Source organism: Hyla sarda, chromosome 9 (genome assembly GCF_029499605.1).
Source record: "Hyla sarda isolate aHylSar1 chromosome 9, aHylSar1.hap1, whole genome shotgun sequence".
Lineage (NCBI taxonomy): Eukaryota > Metazoa > Chordata > Amphibia > Anura > Hylidae > Hyla > Hyla sarda.
In genome coordinates this window covers 174275764-174288842 of record NC_079197.1, presented here as the reverse complement: position 1 = coordinate 174288842, position 13079 = coordinate 174275764, and the positions used below count along the sequence as shown (strand labels likewise).

At 47.6% G+C, this 13079-nt stretch overlaps 1 protein-coding gene across 11 annotated transcripts in view; it reads right to left on the bottom strand.

Moving 5' to 3' along the window:
* GIPR (gastric inhibitory polypeptide receptor) overlaps positions 1–13079 on the bottom strand; it is a 265555-nt gene that overhangs the window by 89971 nt on the left and 162505 nt on the right. The window lies entirely within an intron of this gene.

The following is a 13079-nucleotide window of genomic DNA, read 5'->3' as shown; positions in this document are numbered from 1 at the left end:
AGGATCAGAGAGGTGTCAGGGAATCATAGACTTAGAGGGGGATCTGAGAGGTGGCGGGCAATCGGAAAGGTAGTGGGGGATCAGCAATGTAGTGGGGGGTCAGACAGGTGGTGGGGAATTAGAGATGTAGTAAGAGATCAGAGAGGTGGCGGAGAATCAGAGAGGTGGCGGGAATCAGAGATGCAGTGGGGGATCAGAGAGGTGGTGGGGAATTAGAGAAGTAGCATAAGGTTAAGAGACAGACGTACTGGGGGTTGGAGAGGTGGCTTGGAATCAGAGAGATGGCAGGGGATCAGAGAGGTAGTGGGGAATCAGAGACCTAGTGGGAGATCGGAAAGTTGGAAAGGGATTTCTAGGCCTATTGGGGGATAGAAGGGGTGGCAAGGAATCAGAGAGGTAGTGAGGGATTGGAGAGGTGGTAGGGGATCAGAGAGGTAGCTGGAAATCAAAGATATAGTGGGGGATCAGAGAGGTGGCAGGGGAATTGAAGAGGTGGTGGGAAATCGGAGACGAAGTGTGGGATCAGAGGGGTACAGGGGAATTGGAGAGGTGTTGGGGAATCAGAGACGTAATAGGGGATCAGAGCTATAGTGGGGGATTGGAGAGAGGTGATAAGGGAATATGAGCCCTAGTAGGGAATTGCAAAGGTGAAAGGGGATCTGAGACGAAATGGGATATTAAGGAAGTAGCTGGCGATCAGAGAGGTAGCATTGAATCTAAGACATAGTGGTGGATTTTAGAGGTGGTGGGAATTGGAGAGGTGGTGGAGAAACAGACAGATGGGGACTAAAGTTTTTTTTTGTTTGTTTGTTTTTTTACCCAGCCTTGCCTATGTGGTATGGCGTGGGGGTGTGAGGTGCAGGGCAGATGTTATTACCCTAGGGGCAGATGGTATTAACCCCTTGTGTTGTTGACGCCAGGGCGTGGTTTACCCTTAACTACCCGAAGGTATACTGCTGGATCCAGGCTAAGCATGGGGGCAATAAAGACACCAACGCCAAGTTACAGAACAACGGTAGCTTTACTGAGGGTGGACAGTTGTTACAGTCTATGCAGTACAGCCAGGGCCCAAGGAGGTGACCAATGACGCAGAGACCTCACAGGATTGCTGGGACTTGTAGTAGACAGCAGAATTTAGTGCAGGCCACACTGAATAGACACTAGACTTGACTTGACTGACAGGGCTATGACTTTAGCTTACTGTGCACTTGACTTGTGGCTGCAGGACTTGACTTGAGGCCTACAATGCTCTGGACACGCACTCTGAGACGTCTTGACTGGACTGGACCTCAGGAACAAGAGAGTGAGGCTAGCTCCACCCAGGGCTTATATGGGGGAGACTAGTAGGGAGCCCATAGGTCACCTTTGGGGTCAGCTGGTCACTAGTACCTCCTGGGTAACAATCACATGGTAAATTTATTAAAGCTACAATGCACATAAAATATACAACTTATATACATGGGGGATACAACTGCAGGGGGCTCTGGGGAGACGGAGGGACACTGCCTGACAGGGCAGGAATGTATGGGGAAACACCATCCCGTACTGGGCCACCACGCCTATTAAAAAAAAAAAAAAAAACTTTAGGCAACTGCTTAAAAATTACAATATAACACATGTAAAGTATATATTTTAATTGTAATTTATTCACTGGCATTTTCACACACAAGGTATAAGAACACCCACCCACACACCTTCTAACCTCCTCAGATGCCATAACAGTCTCCCTATCCCTGGGGGATGAGGAGGAGACACTGCTGGATTTTCCCTCTCTCTGTGCTGTTCCCTCTCTGACCTGTGCCCCTCCCTCTCTATAATGACCCGACTTGCACAGAAGGAAGAGGCAGAGCTCAGGATGCAGAGGACTGTAGAGGATGCGCTGCATACAAGGGAAGTATATAGCTGGCCTCTGGCGTCCCCCAAAGCCCCCATCATAACTGTGCCCAGCGTGCATACAGATGTGGCAGATTCAAGGGTAACAGATACAAAGGTGGCAAATACATGTGTGATAGAGGAACAGGGGAGTAATGAAGTACTGTATGTGGACACACAGAGGAGGAATGAGGTATAAGGACACACAGAGGAGGAATGAGGACACACAGAGGAGGTATGAGGACACACAGAGGAGGAATGAGGACACACAGAGGAGGAATGAGGTATAAGGACACACAGAGGAGGAATGAGGTATGTGGACACACAGAGGAGGAATGAGGTATAAGGACACACAGAGGAGGAATGAGGACACACAGAGGAGGAATGAGGTATAAGGACACACAGAGGAGGAATGAGGTATGTGGACACACAGAGGAGGAATGAGGTATGAGGACACACAGAGGAGGAATGAGGTATGTGGACACACAGAGGAGGAATGAGGTATGAGGACACACAGAGGAGGAATGAGGTATGAGGACACACAGAGGAGGAATGAGGTATAAGGACACACAGAGGAGGAATGAGGTATGAGGACACACAGAGGAGGTATGAGGACACACAGAGGAGGAATGAGGTATAAGGACACACAGAGGAGGAATGAGGTATAAGGACACACAGAGGAGGAATGAGGTATGAGGACACACAGAGTAGGAATGAGGTATAAGGACACACAGAGGAGGTATGAGGACACACAGAGGAGGAATGAGGTATAAGGACACACAGAGGAGGAATGAGGTATGAGGACACACAGAGGAGGAATGAGGTATAAGGACACACAGAGGAGGAATGAGGTATGAGGACACACAGAGGAGGTATGAGGACACAGAGGAGGAATGAGGTATGAGGACACACAGAGTAGGAATGAGGTATGAGGACACACAGAGGAGGTATGAGGACACACAGAGGAGGAATGAGGTATGAGGACACACAGAGGAGGAATGAGGTATGAGGACACACAGAGTAGGAATGAGGTATGAGGACACACAGAGGAGGTATGAGGACACACAGAGGAGGAATGAGGTATAAGGACACACAGAGGAGGAATGAGGTATGAGGACACAGACGAAGAATGAGGTATGAGGACACACAGAGGAGGTAGGAGGACACAGAGGAGGAATGAGGTATGAGGACACACAGAGGAGGTATGAGGTATGAGGACACAGAGGAGGAATGAGGTATGAGGACACACAGAGGAGGAATGAGGTATGAGGACACACAGAGGAGGTATGAGGACACACAGAGGAGGAATGAGGTATGAGGACACACAGAGGAGGAATGAGGTATAAGGACACACAGAGGAGGAATGAGGTATGAGGGCACACAGAGGAGGAATGAGGTATGAGGACACAGAGGAGGAATGAGGTATGAGGACACACAGAGGAGGAATGAGGTATGAGGACACACAGAGGAGGTATGAGGACACACAGAGGAGGTATGAGGACACACAGAGTAGGAATGAGGTATAAGGACACACAGAGGAGGAATGAGGTATGAGGACACAGAGGAGGAATGAGGTATGAGGACACAGAGGAGGAATGAGGACACACAGAGGAGGAATGAGGTATGAGGACACACAAAGGAGGAATGAGGTATGTGGACACACAGAGTAGGAATGAGGTATATGGACACACAGAGGAGATATGAGGACACACAGAGGAGGTATGAGGACACACAGAGTAGGAATGAGGTATAAGGACACACAGAGGAGGAATGAGGTATGAGGACACAGAGGAGGAATGAGGTATGAGGACACACAGAGGAGGTATGAGGACACACAGAGGAGGAGTGAGGTATGAGGACACACAGAGGAGGAATGGGGTATAAGGACACACAGAGGAGGAATGAGGTATGAGGACACAGAGGAGGAATGAGGTATGAGGACACAGGAGGAATGAGGTATAAGGACACACAGAGGAGGAATGAGGTATGAGGACACAGGAGGAATGAGGTATGAGGACACACAGAGGAGGAATGAGGTATAAGGACACACAGAGGAGGAATGAGGTATGAGGATACACAGAGGAGGTATGAGGACACACAGAGGAGGAATGAGGTATGAGGACACACAGAGGAGGTATGAGGACACACAGAGTAGGAATGAGGTTTAAGGACACACAGAGGAGGAATGAGGTATGAGGACACACAGAGGAGGTATGAGGACACACAGAGGAGGAATGAGGTTTAAGGACACACAGAGGAGGAATGAGGTATAAGGACACAGAGGAGGAATGAGGTATGAGGACACACAGAGGAAGTATGAGGACACACAGAGGAGGAATGAGGTATGAGGACACACAGAGGAGGAATGAGGTATGAGGACACACAGAGGAGGTATGAGGACACAGGAGGAATGAGGTATGAGGACACAGAGGAGGAATGAGGTTTGAGGACACACAAAGGAGGAATGAGGTATGAGGACACAGAGGAGGAATGAGGTATGAGGTCACACAGAGGAGGAATCAGGTATGAGGACACACAGAGGAGGTATGAGGGCATACAGAGGAGGAATGAGGTATGCGGACACACAGAGGAGGTATGAGGGCATACAGAGGAGGAATGAGGTATGAGGACACAGAGGAGGAATGAGGTATGAGGACACAGAGGAGGAATGAGGTATGAGGACACACAGAGGAGGAATGAGGTATGAGGACACACAGAGGAGGAATGAGGTATGAGGACACACAGAGGAGGAATGAGGTATGAGGACACAGGAGGAATGAGGTATGAGGACACAGAGGAGGAATGAGGTATGAGGGCATACAGAGGAGGTATGAGGACACAGAGGAGGAATGAGGTATGAGAACACACAGAAGAGGAATGAGGTATTACGACACACAAAGGAGGAATGAGGACACAGAGGAGGAATTAGGGCACACAGAGGAGGTATGAGGACACAGAGGAGGAATGAGGTATGAGAACACACAGAAGAGGAATGAGGTATTAGGACACACAAAGGAGGAATGAGGTATGAGGACACAGAGGAGGAATGAGGGCACACAGAGGAGGTATGAAGGCATACAGAGGAGGTATAAGGACACACAGAGGAGGTATGAGGACACACCAAGAGGTATGAGGGCATACAAAGAAAGAATAAGGTATAAGTACACACAGAGGAGGTATGAGGACACACCAAGAGGTATGAGGGCATACAAAGAAAGAATAAGGTATAAGGACACACAGAGGAGGTATGAGGACACACCAAGAGGTATGAGGGTATACAGAGGAGGAATAAGGTATGAGGACACACAGAGGAGGTATGAGGACACACCAAGAGGTATGAGGGTATACAGAGGAGGAATAAGGTATAAGGACACACAGAAAAGGTATGAGGACACACAAACAGGTATGAGGGTATATAGAGGAGGTATAAGGGCATACAAAGAAGGAATAAGGTGTAGTAGAGGGTGTGATGCAAAGGGCAGATGTTGTTACCCTAGGGGCAGATGGCATTAACCCCTTGTATTCAATACAGAAATACGTCACTCTCAAAAATGTCGTGGGTGCTGGAGTTAGGAATCCCAATCCTTACGTACATATAAAAGAAAAAACTTTGCACACCACTTCTCACGATGAAGTAGATTTAGATTTTATTAGCAATCCAATAGTTAAACAGTATGACGTTTCGGTCCTACCTGGACCTTCATCAGATCCGGATTGCTGTGGAGGTCAGAGTAAAGAGCCGGCGTATAGCCGTGTGTGGAGGTAGTCTGAAGTGCGACCTATGGTCGCTGGAGGCATCAGCCTGATGCCTCCAGCGACCATAGGTCGCACTTCAGACTACCTCCACACACGGCTATACGCCGGCTCTTTACTCTGACCTCCACAGCAATCCGGATCTGATGAAGGTCCAGGTAGGACCGAAACGTCATACTGTTAAACTATTGGATTGCTAATAAAATCTAAATCGACTTCACCGTGAGAAGTGGTGTGCAAAGTTTTTTCTTTTATATTAACCCCTTGTATTCGTGATGCCAGGGTGTGGTTTAGCCTAAAACCACCCGAAGGTATACTGCTGGATTCTGGGCTAGGGACAGGGGCAATAAAGACTCCGATGCCAAGTTACGGATAACGGTAGCTTTACTGAGGGTAGACAGTTAGTCTACTCAGTTCAGCCCAAGGAGGTGACCAGTGGCGCAGAGACCTTAAGGGCTTGCTGAGACTTGTAGTAGGACTGGACAATTGAATGCAGACCACGCTGACTTGACAGATGACAGGGACCAACTTGACTCATAAAGCTGTGACTTTCCTTGATTTGATGGTGGCTGCAGGACTTGACTTTGAGGCCTCCAACGCTCTGGGGACACACACTAGGCACGATTGCACTGGACCTCAGCAAAGACTTGTAAGGAAAGAGAGAGAAGCTCCACCCAGGGCTTATATGGGGGAGACTAGCAGGGAGCCCATAGGTCACCCCTGGGATCACCTGGTCAGTGGTACCTCCTGGGTAACAATCACATGACATTAAAGATACTACACATTTTATAATACAATACACTGCAGAACATTTGTACAGTGGGGGGGGGGACAGGTGCAAGGGGCCCTGGGGACACTGAAGGGAGGCTGCCTGACAAAGCAGCAAGGGTACGGGGTAACATCTCCTGTACTGGGCCACCACAAAGGTATGAGGGCACACAGAGAGGAAATGAGGTATGAAGACACACAGAGGAGGTATGAGGGCATACAGAAGAGAAATAAGGTATGAGGATACACAAAGGAGGTATAAGGGTGTGATGTGGGCAGATGGAATTACCCTAGGGGCAGATGGCATTAACCCCTTGTGTTCATGATGCCAGGACGTGGTTTATCCTCTACACCACCCGAAGGAATACCGCTGGATCCTGGGTTAGGCATGGGGCAAATAATGACTCTGATGCCAAGTTACGGAACTACGGCAGCTTTACTGAGTCAGACAGATGTAACAGTCTATACAGCTTGGCTAGGTCCACGGAGGTGACCAGTGACTTCAGAGACCACAGGGCTTGCTGGGACTTATGATGGACAGACAATTTGCTGCAGAGCCACAGACAGACAGATTGACTTGGACTGACCGGACTATGACAGACTATGACTGACTTTACCCCTTCTGTATCTTACCAGGCTTTGACTTGACCTGTGGGGTACTGGACTTTAGGAACGTAGCTGCGTGGTAGACTTTATGCCTCTTTAGGACTCCAGACACACACCTAGGACTTGACCTTATTCCACTCAGTAGAGAAGAGCATAAGAGGGCGAGCTAGCTCCACCCAAGGCTTATATGGGGGAGACTAGGAGGGGTCCCATAGGTCACCCTTAGGTCACATGGTCACTGGTAACTCACTGAGTTACAATCACATGACAACATCACTTAAAGGTATAACACATTTTATATACAATACTCTATATAACAATCATAGAAGCAGATATACAAAGGAACAGGTGCAGGGGGGGCCCAGGGGTCACTGTATGGAGGCTGCCTGACAGGGCAGCATGGATACAGGGGTGCAACTCCTGTACTGGGCCACCACAAGGGCATAAAGAGGAGAAATATGGTATGAGGGCCCACAGGGGAGGAATGAGGACACACAGAGGAGGTATAAGGACACAGCGGTGGTATGAGGACACTCAGAGGATGTATGAGGAAACACAAAGGAGCTATGAGGTCACAGAGAGTAAATATGAGGACATTTAGAGGAAGTATAAGGGTACATAGGATGTATAAGGATACAGAAGAGGTATGAGGGCACTCAGAGTAGTTATGAGGACACAGAGGAGGTAGGAGGACACAGAGGAGGTATTAGGTCATTCAGAGGAGGTATGAAGGCACTCAGAGTAGTTATAAGGACACAGAGGAGGTAGGAGGACACAGAGGAGGTATTAGGTCATTCACAGGAGGTATTAGGTCATTCAGAGGAGGTATGAGGGTACTCAGAGTAGTTATGAGGACACAGAGGAGGTAGGAGGACACAGAGGAGGTATTAGGTCATTCACAGGAGGTATGAAGGTACTCAGAGTAGTTATGAGGACACAGAGGAGGTAGGAGGACACAGAGGAGGTATTAGGTCATTCAGAGGAGGTATGAGGGTACTCAGAGTAGTTATGAGGACACAGAGGAGGTAGGAGGACACAGAGGAGGTATTAGGTCATTCAGAGGAGGTATGAGGGTACTCAGAGTAGTTATGAGGACACAGAGGAGGTAGGAGGACACAGAGGAGGTATTAGGTCATTCACAGGAGGTATGAAGGTACTCAGAGTAGTTATGAGGACACAGAGGAGGTAGGAGGACACAGAGGAGGTATTAGGTAGCAGGACACACAGAGGAGTCAAGTATGAGGACACATGGAGGAGGCATAAATTATGAGGACACATGAAAGTGGTGTAAAGGAGGCATAAAGTTCAGAGTAATACAGTTTCCTTAGTCATTGCTTCTGAGATGAGCTACTGATTAACCCCCATCCGTGACTAACCTTGTTTACTGATGATGGTTCCTGGGCGCCCTCTTGTGTCACGTACTGGTACTTCACTGTAAGCCTTAGTGTAAGCCATTGTGTTACCCAACATGTGACTGGCAAGAGAGAGACCCTCAAAATACTGAACTCTGAAAAGACCTTCCCCATCTTATAAAATATATAGTGAACCCCCCTCCCCAATCTCACTGTCATGTTGCTGTGATACAAACAGCCCCCTATCTAAGTGTAGTGCACAGAGCCCCTCATCACCTTATCTCTCTGTTCTATACAGAGACCACTATTTCACCATTCTATAGATAGACCCCCATTTCTCTGTTCTATACAATGACCGTTCATCTCACTGTTCTATACAGAGACCCCCCCCCCATTTTACCATTCTATTCAGAGACCCCAATCTCACTGTTCTATTCAGAGACCCTCCATCTTACAGATATTGTTGCCCAGTATGGGAGTTGTGCCCCCATACCCTTGCTGCCCTGTCAGGCAGCCTCCTTACAGTGTCCCCGGGGCAGTGAATATGTTGTTCTGCCTGTATTATATTGTATAATGTATATAAGGATGTTATAGCTTTAAGAATGTTAACATGTGATCACCAGTTGTCATGTGAGTTGTCATGTGATTGTAACCCCGTGAGGTATCAGTGACTAGTGTTGAGCGTGAACATTCGAAGTGCAAATTTTTACCATGAATATCGGCACTTCGCGATTTCGCAAATATTTTTAATATAGTGATATATATTCGTAATGACGAATATTGTTTTTTATTTTTATGTAATTTTATGCGAATATCGGCACTTCCAGACTGGACACTGATCCCTCCCTTCTTTTAGGTGAAAGATATAATTGCGCATGCGCACTATGCAAATTTCATAACAAATTTTCGCATGGAAAAAACAGAACGAACATAGCGAATATGCGAATTTTGCAAACATAGCATGAATATTCATCCATATTTTTGCAAAATATTGCGAATTCGAATATGGCCCCTGCCGCTCATCACTATCAGTGACCATGTGACCTTAGGGTGACCTATGGGATCCCTCAGAGCCTCCCCCTTATAGGCCTTGGGTGGAGCCTCTGCTCTCTTTATGTCTTTGCTGTGGTCCAGTGCAGTCGAGTCCTAGTGTGTGTCTGGAGTCCATTGCAGCCTCAAGTCAGTCCAGCAGCCACAATTCTAAGTAAGCTACAACCACAGCATTGTCAGTCTCAAGTCAAGTCAGTCACTGTCATCTATTGTCAAGTCAGAGTGGCCTGCAGTAAAATTGTCCAAATCTACTGCAAGTCCCAGCAAGCCCTTAAGGTCTCTGAAGTTACTGGTCACCTCCATGGTCCTGGCTGAACTATATAGACTGTTCCATATGTCACTCAGTAAAGCTACCGTTGTCCATAACTTGGCGTTGGAGTCATTATTGCCCCCATGCCTAGCCCAGGATCCAGTGGTATACCTTCGGGTGGTATTGAGGATAAACCACGCACTGGCGTCACGAACACAAGGGGTTAATGCCATCTGCCCCTAGGGTAATTCCATCTGCCCTGCATCACACCCTCTACCACAACTTTTGGGATCCTACGAACAGGATACAGGTGTGTGCCTTATGCCTAAAGTCCTCCCCCAGTCTAAACTGTGGCCAGTATTGTCATGCCGATGCAAATAAAATTTGCACCAGAAATTTTACGGGACTCTGTCAGTGGAAAGTGTTTTACCCGAGGCGCTGGTGCAATAGTGGGTGAAGAAAAGTTTATTGCCTGCCATTGGGAACAGTGCTGAAGTCGTGAATATAATGTGCAAGATTCATGCCGAAGCAATGTTACGTGCCAAGATGTCTACCCCCCTACCTGAAAAGGTTAATCTGTTGGAAGAAAAGCATGTGAAGGGATCCCGCCAATGCCAACGCCCCTGGGCGTGGAAGCCAAGTTGCGGTTTCTAATCCCAAGTGGGACCTGAAAGGTCCACCCCTTGTTGCCGGGGGGGGGGGGGGGGATCCAGCACCCAGGATCCAGCAGCCCCCAGCACGTCCCTGGTCACCACCACTGTCACGGTAGCTATTTGGGGATGAGCCAGCCCTTATACAGTACATGAGGGACCATCTCCTACCCCTGCCAGGGAAGTCCCATCCTCCAGTTCCAGTAGCCCAGGCCGAGAGGGCCAAACGAGAAGCCAAAGGGGCGCCATAGTTGAAGAAATGCGGGCACAGAGGAGGAATGAGTATGTCCCTAAAGTAATGCCATATGAAGTGTGCCAAGCACAGCAACAGGACACTAAGGGCCTTGAGGCATTATATATCAGAAGGCTAGAACATCCTTGGGAGGGAGAGCCACCCCTAGAGCGGCGGAGAGCCACAGTCGTCAAGTTTGACAGAGTCAGGGGGTACGGCACGCTAATGGACTGCCACCACTGTGGCACTATTCTGGTCAACAGAAGAGCGGTGAAGAGAGACTACCTCCCCAGAGAGCGGGGAGATTGTAGAACACACCCCTGTACAGAGCCTGCGAGGAGAATGGGCAGCAGCCATCACCAGGCCCAAGAATCATACGCAAATCCCCTTTGCCTATTTCCCCTCCGAATATTGGGAATCAGATCCATTTGGTATCCTGCCACCCAGCTTCAAGGGACAAATCGTCCAAGAAGAATGGTATCCTGAGTCACCTGTCATGGATCCTAAATATCTGCATTGAGGATCGTCTACAGATGTGCACAGGCCTACTCCTGCTGTTGCAGAGGTTTGGCCTACCCAGCGGGCACCAACCAAAGTGCCTCGGCCTACTCCTGCTGAGGAGAAGGTTTGGCCGACCCAACAGGCACCTACACATGATCCCCCAGTGGAGCAAGCTGCTGCTGTGCAAGTGGAGGTCACAGTGAACCCGACCATCACTGATTCCAGTTTGTCACATGTGTCATGGAATACCCACGTCATGGAGGAGGCACAGTCTTGTGGTCCTAGGTATATGTCACAGCCTAGAAAACAAGCTGACTGTCGAGGTTGGGACAAAGAGTTTCCATGCTGCAGTGCCTGAAACCGGTAAAATGCTTGATACTTCTTATGTAGAAAAGACTGACTGTGTTTCATGCGGAAGCATTGTTGTTGTTACAGGTTACGCAACGTTTAAGAAGAAGTGCCTTGTCAAGAAATTTATTTGCAACCATATACGTAAGCATGTGCCCGGCTTTTAGCCATGATTCTTTACTGAGAACTCAAAACATACCAGAACTGTGGAGCAGTACTAAGAAAAAAGAATAATATATATTGTCAGAGTAATATATGTTGTTTATCCCATTTTGCACAGGTGCATACAAAATGTTGTTTTATTGTGTTATCTACAGGCATAATGTAATAAAGTGTATATAACATGTTTGTACAAAAATATCCAAGTGTACAGCGTCTTTTGTTCATGGCAATTTATATAGGAGGTATCCTAACCAGGTCGGGAGGAGCATATCCACTACCTCACCGCCATGACAAATACCAGCTAGGTATTGTGAATAATAGTACCTTGTATAAAAGTTGTCAGCATAGTATGTCATCTATTTCAGTCAGTCTAGCATAGTCAAATGCTAATGTCACGTAAATAAGTGTATTGTGTATAAACTAGCCCAGTATAATAGCTAGTTAGGACTGTAGCCAGGATGTATATTACCAGTCCACAATTGTCTAATGTGCACATGTCTTATCATTTTTCCTTATCATTATAGAGACAGAGTTGCTGTATACAAAGGTAACATAGTTGTATGGTATAAAGCATGTATAGAGTTCTGGGGAGAAGCAGCTAGTGCCACTGGGCCCCAGTAGTTAAGGCATTGGGTAGAGAGCCTCTGGCAGCCCAATCCACAACAAATGTGTTCAAGTATGCTTAATTGTGTTCAGTATGCAGTTACACAGACTCATCCCCAGGTCTTTGTTGATAACTATTCAGACCTGTGAAGGCAACGGGGCCCAGGGGACATTGTAGGGAGGCTGCCTGACAGGGCAGCTAGGGTACAGGGGTGCAATGGGCCGCCACACAGAGTCCCCCACCCCACTATTGTATAGAGAGACCCCCACTTCACTGATATATGTACAGAGACCACACACCTCACTGGTATATATACAGTGCCCCTCATTTCACCATTGCATACAGAGATCCCCCACGTCACTGATATATACACAGAGACTCCCACCTCACTGATATATATATATATATATATGGGGCGCCCAATCTCTCCATTGTATACAGAGGCCACCCACCTCACTGATATATATATATATATATATATATATATATATATATATAGGGCGCCCAATCTCTCCATTGTATACAGAAGCCACCCACCTCACTGGTATATATACAGTGCCCCTCATTTCACCATTGTATGCAGATACACTCTTCTCACAGACAGACACAGAGACCACATCTCATTGATATACACAGAGTCTGCCATCTCAATGTTCTTTACTGATACCCCACATCTCACCATTATATAGAGACCCCCCATTTCACCATTGTATACAGAGACCCCCATTACGTTTCCATATTCCAGACCCCCATCTCATTGTTATACACAGAGCCTGCCGTTAGTCAGTCATGATGACATCATCATGTATGTATTTATCGATATCTTGTACAATAATGGGGGTTGTGGCGGTGTTACGTCTATATTGGAATGTGTTACATTGTGTCACTTCAGCTCCATCTGTGTCAGCTGTTCCAGGGGGTGGGGTCTGTG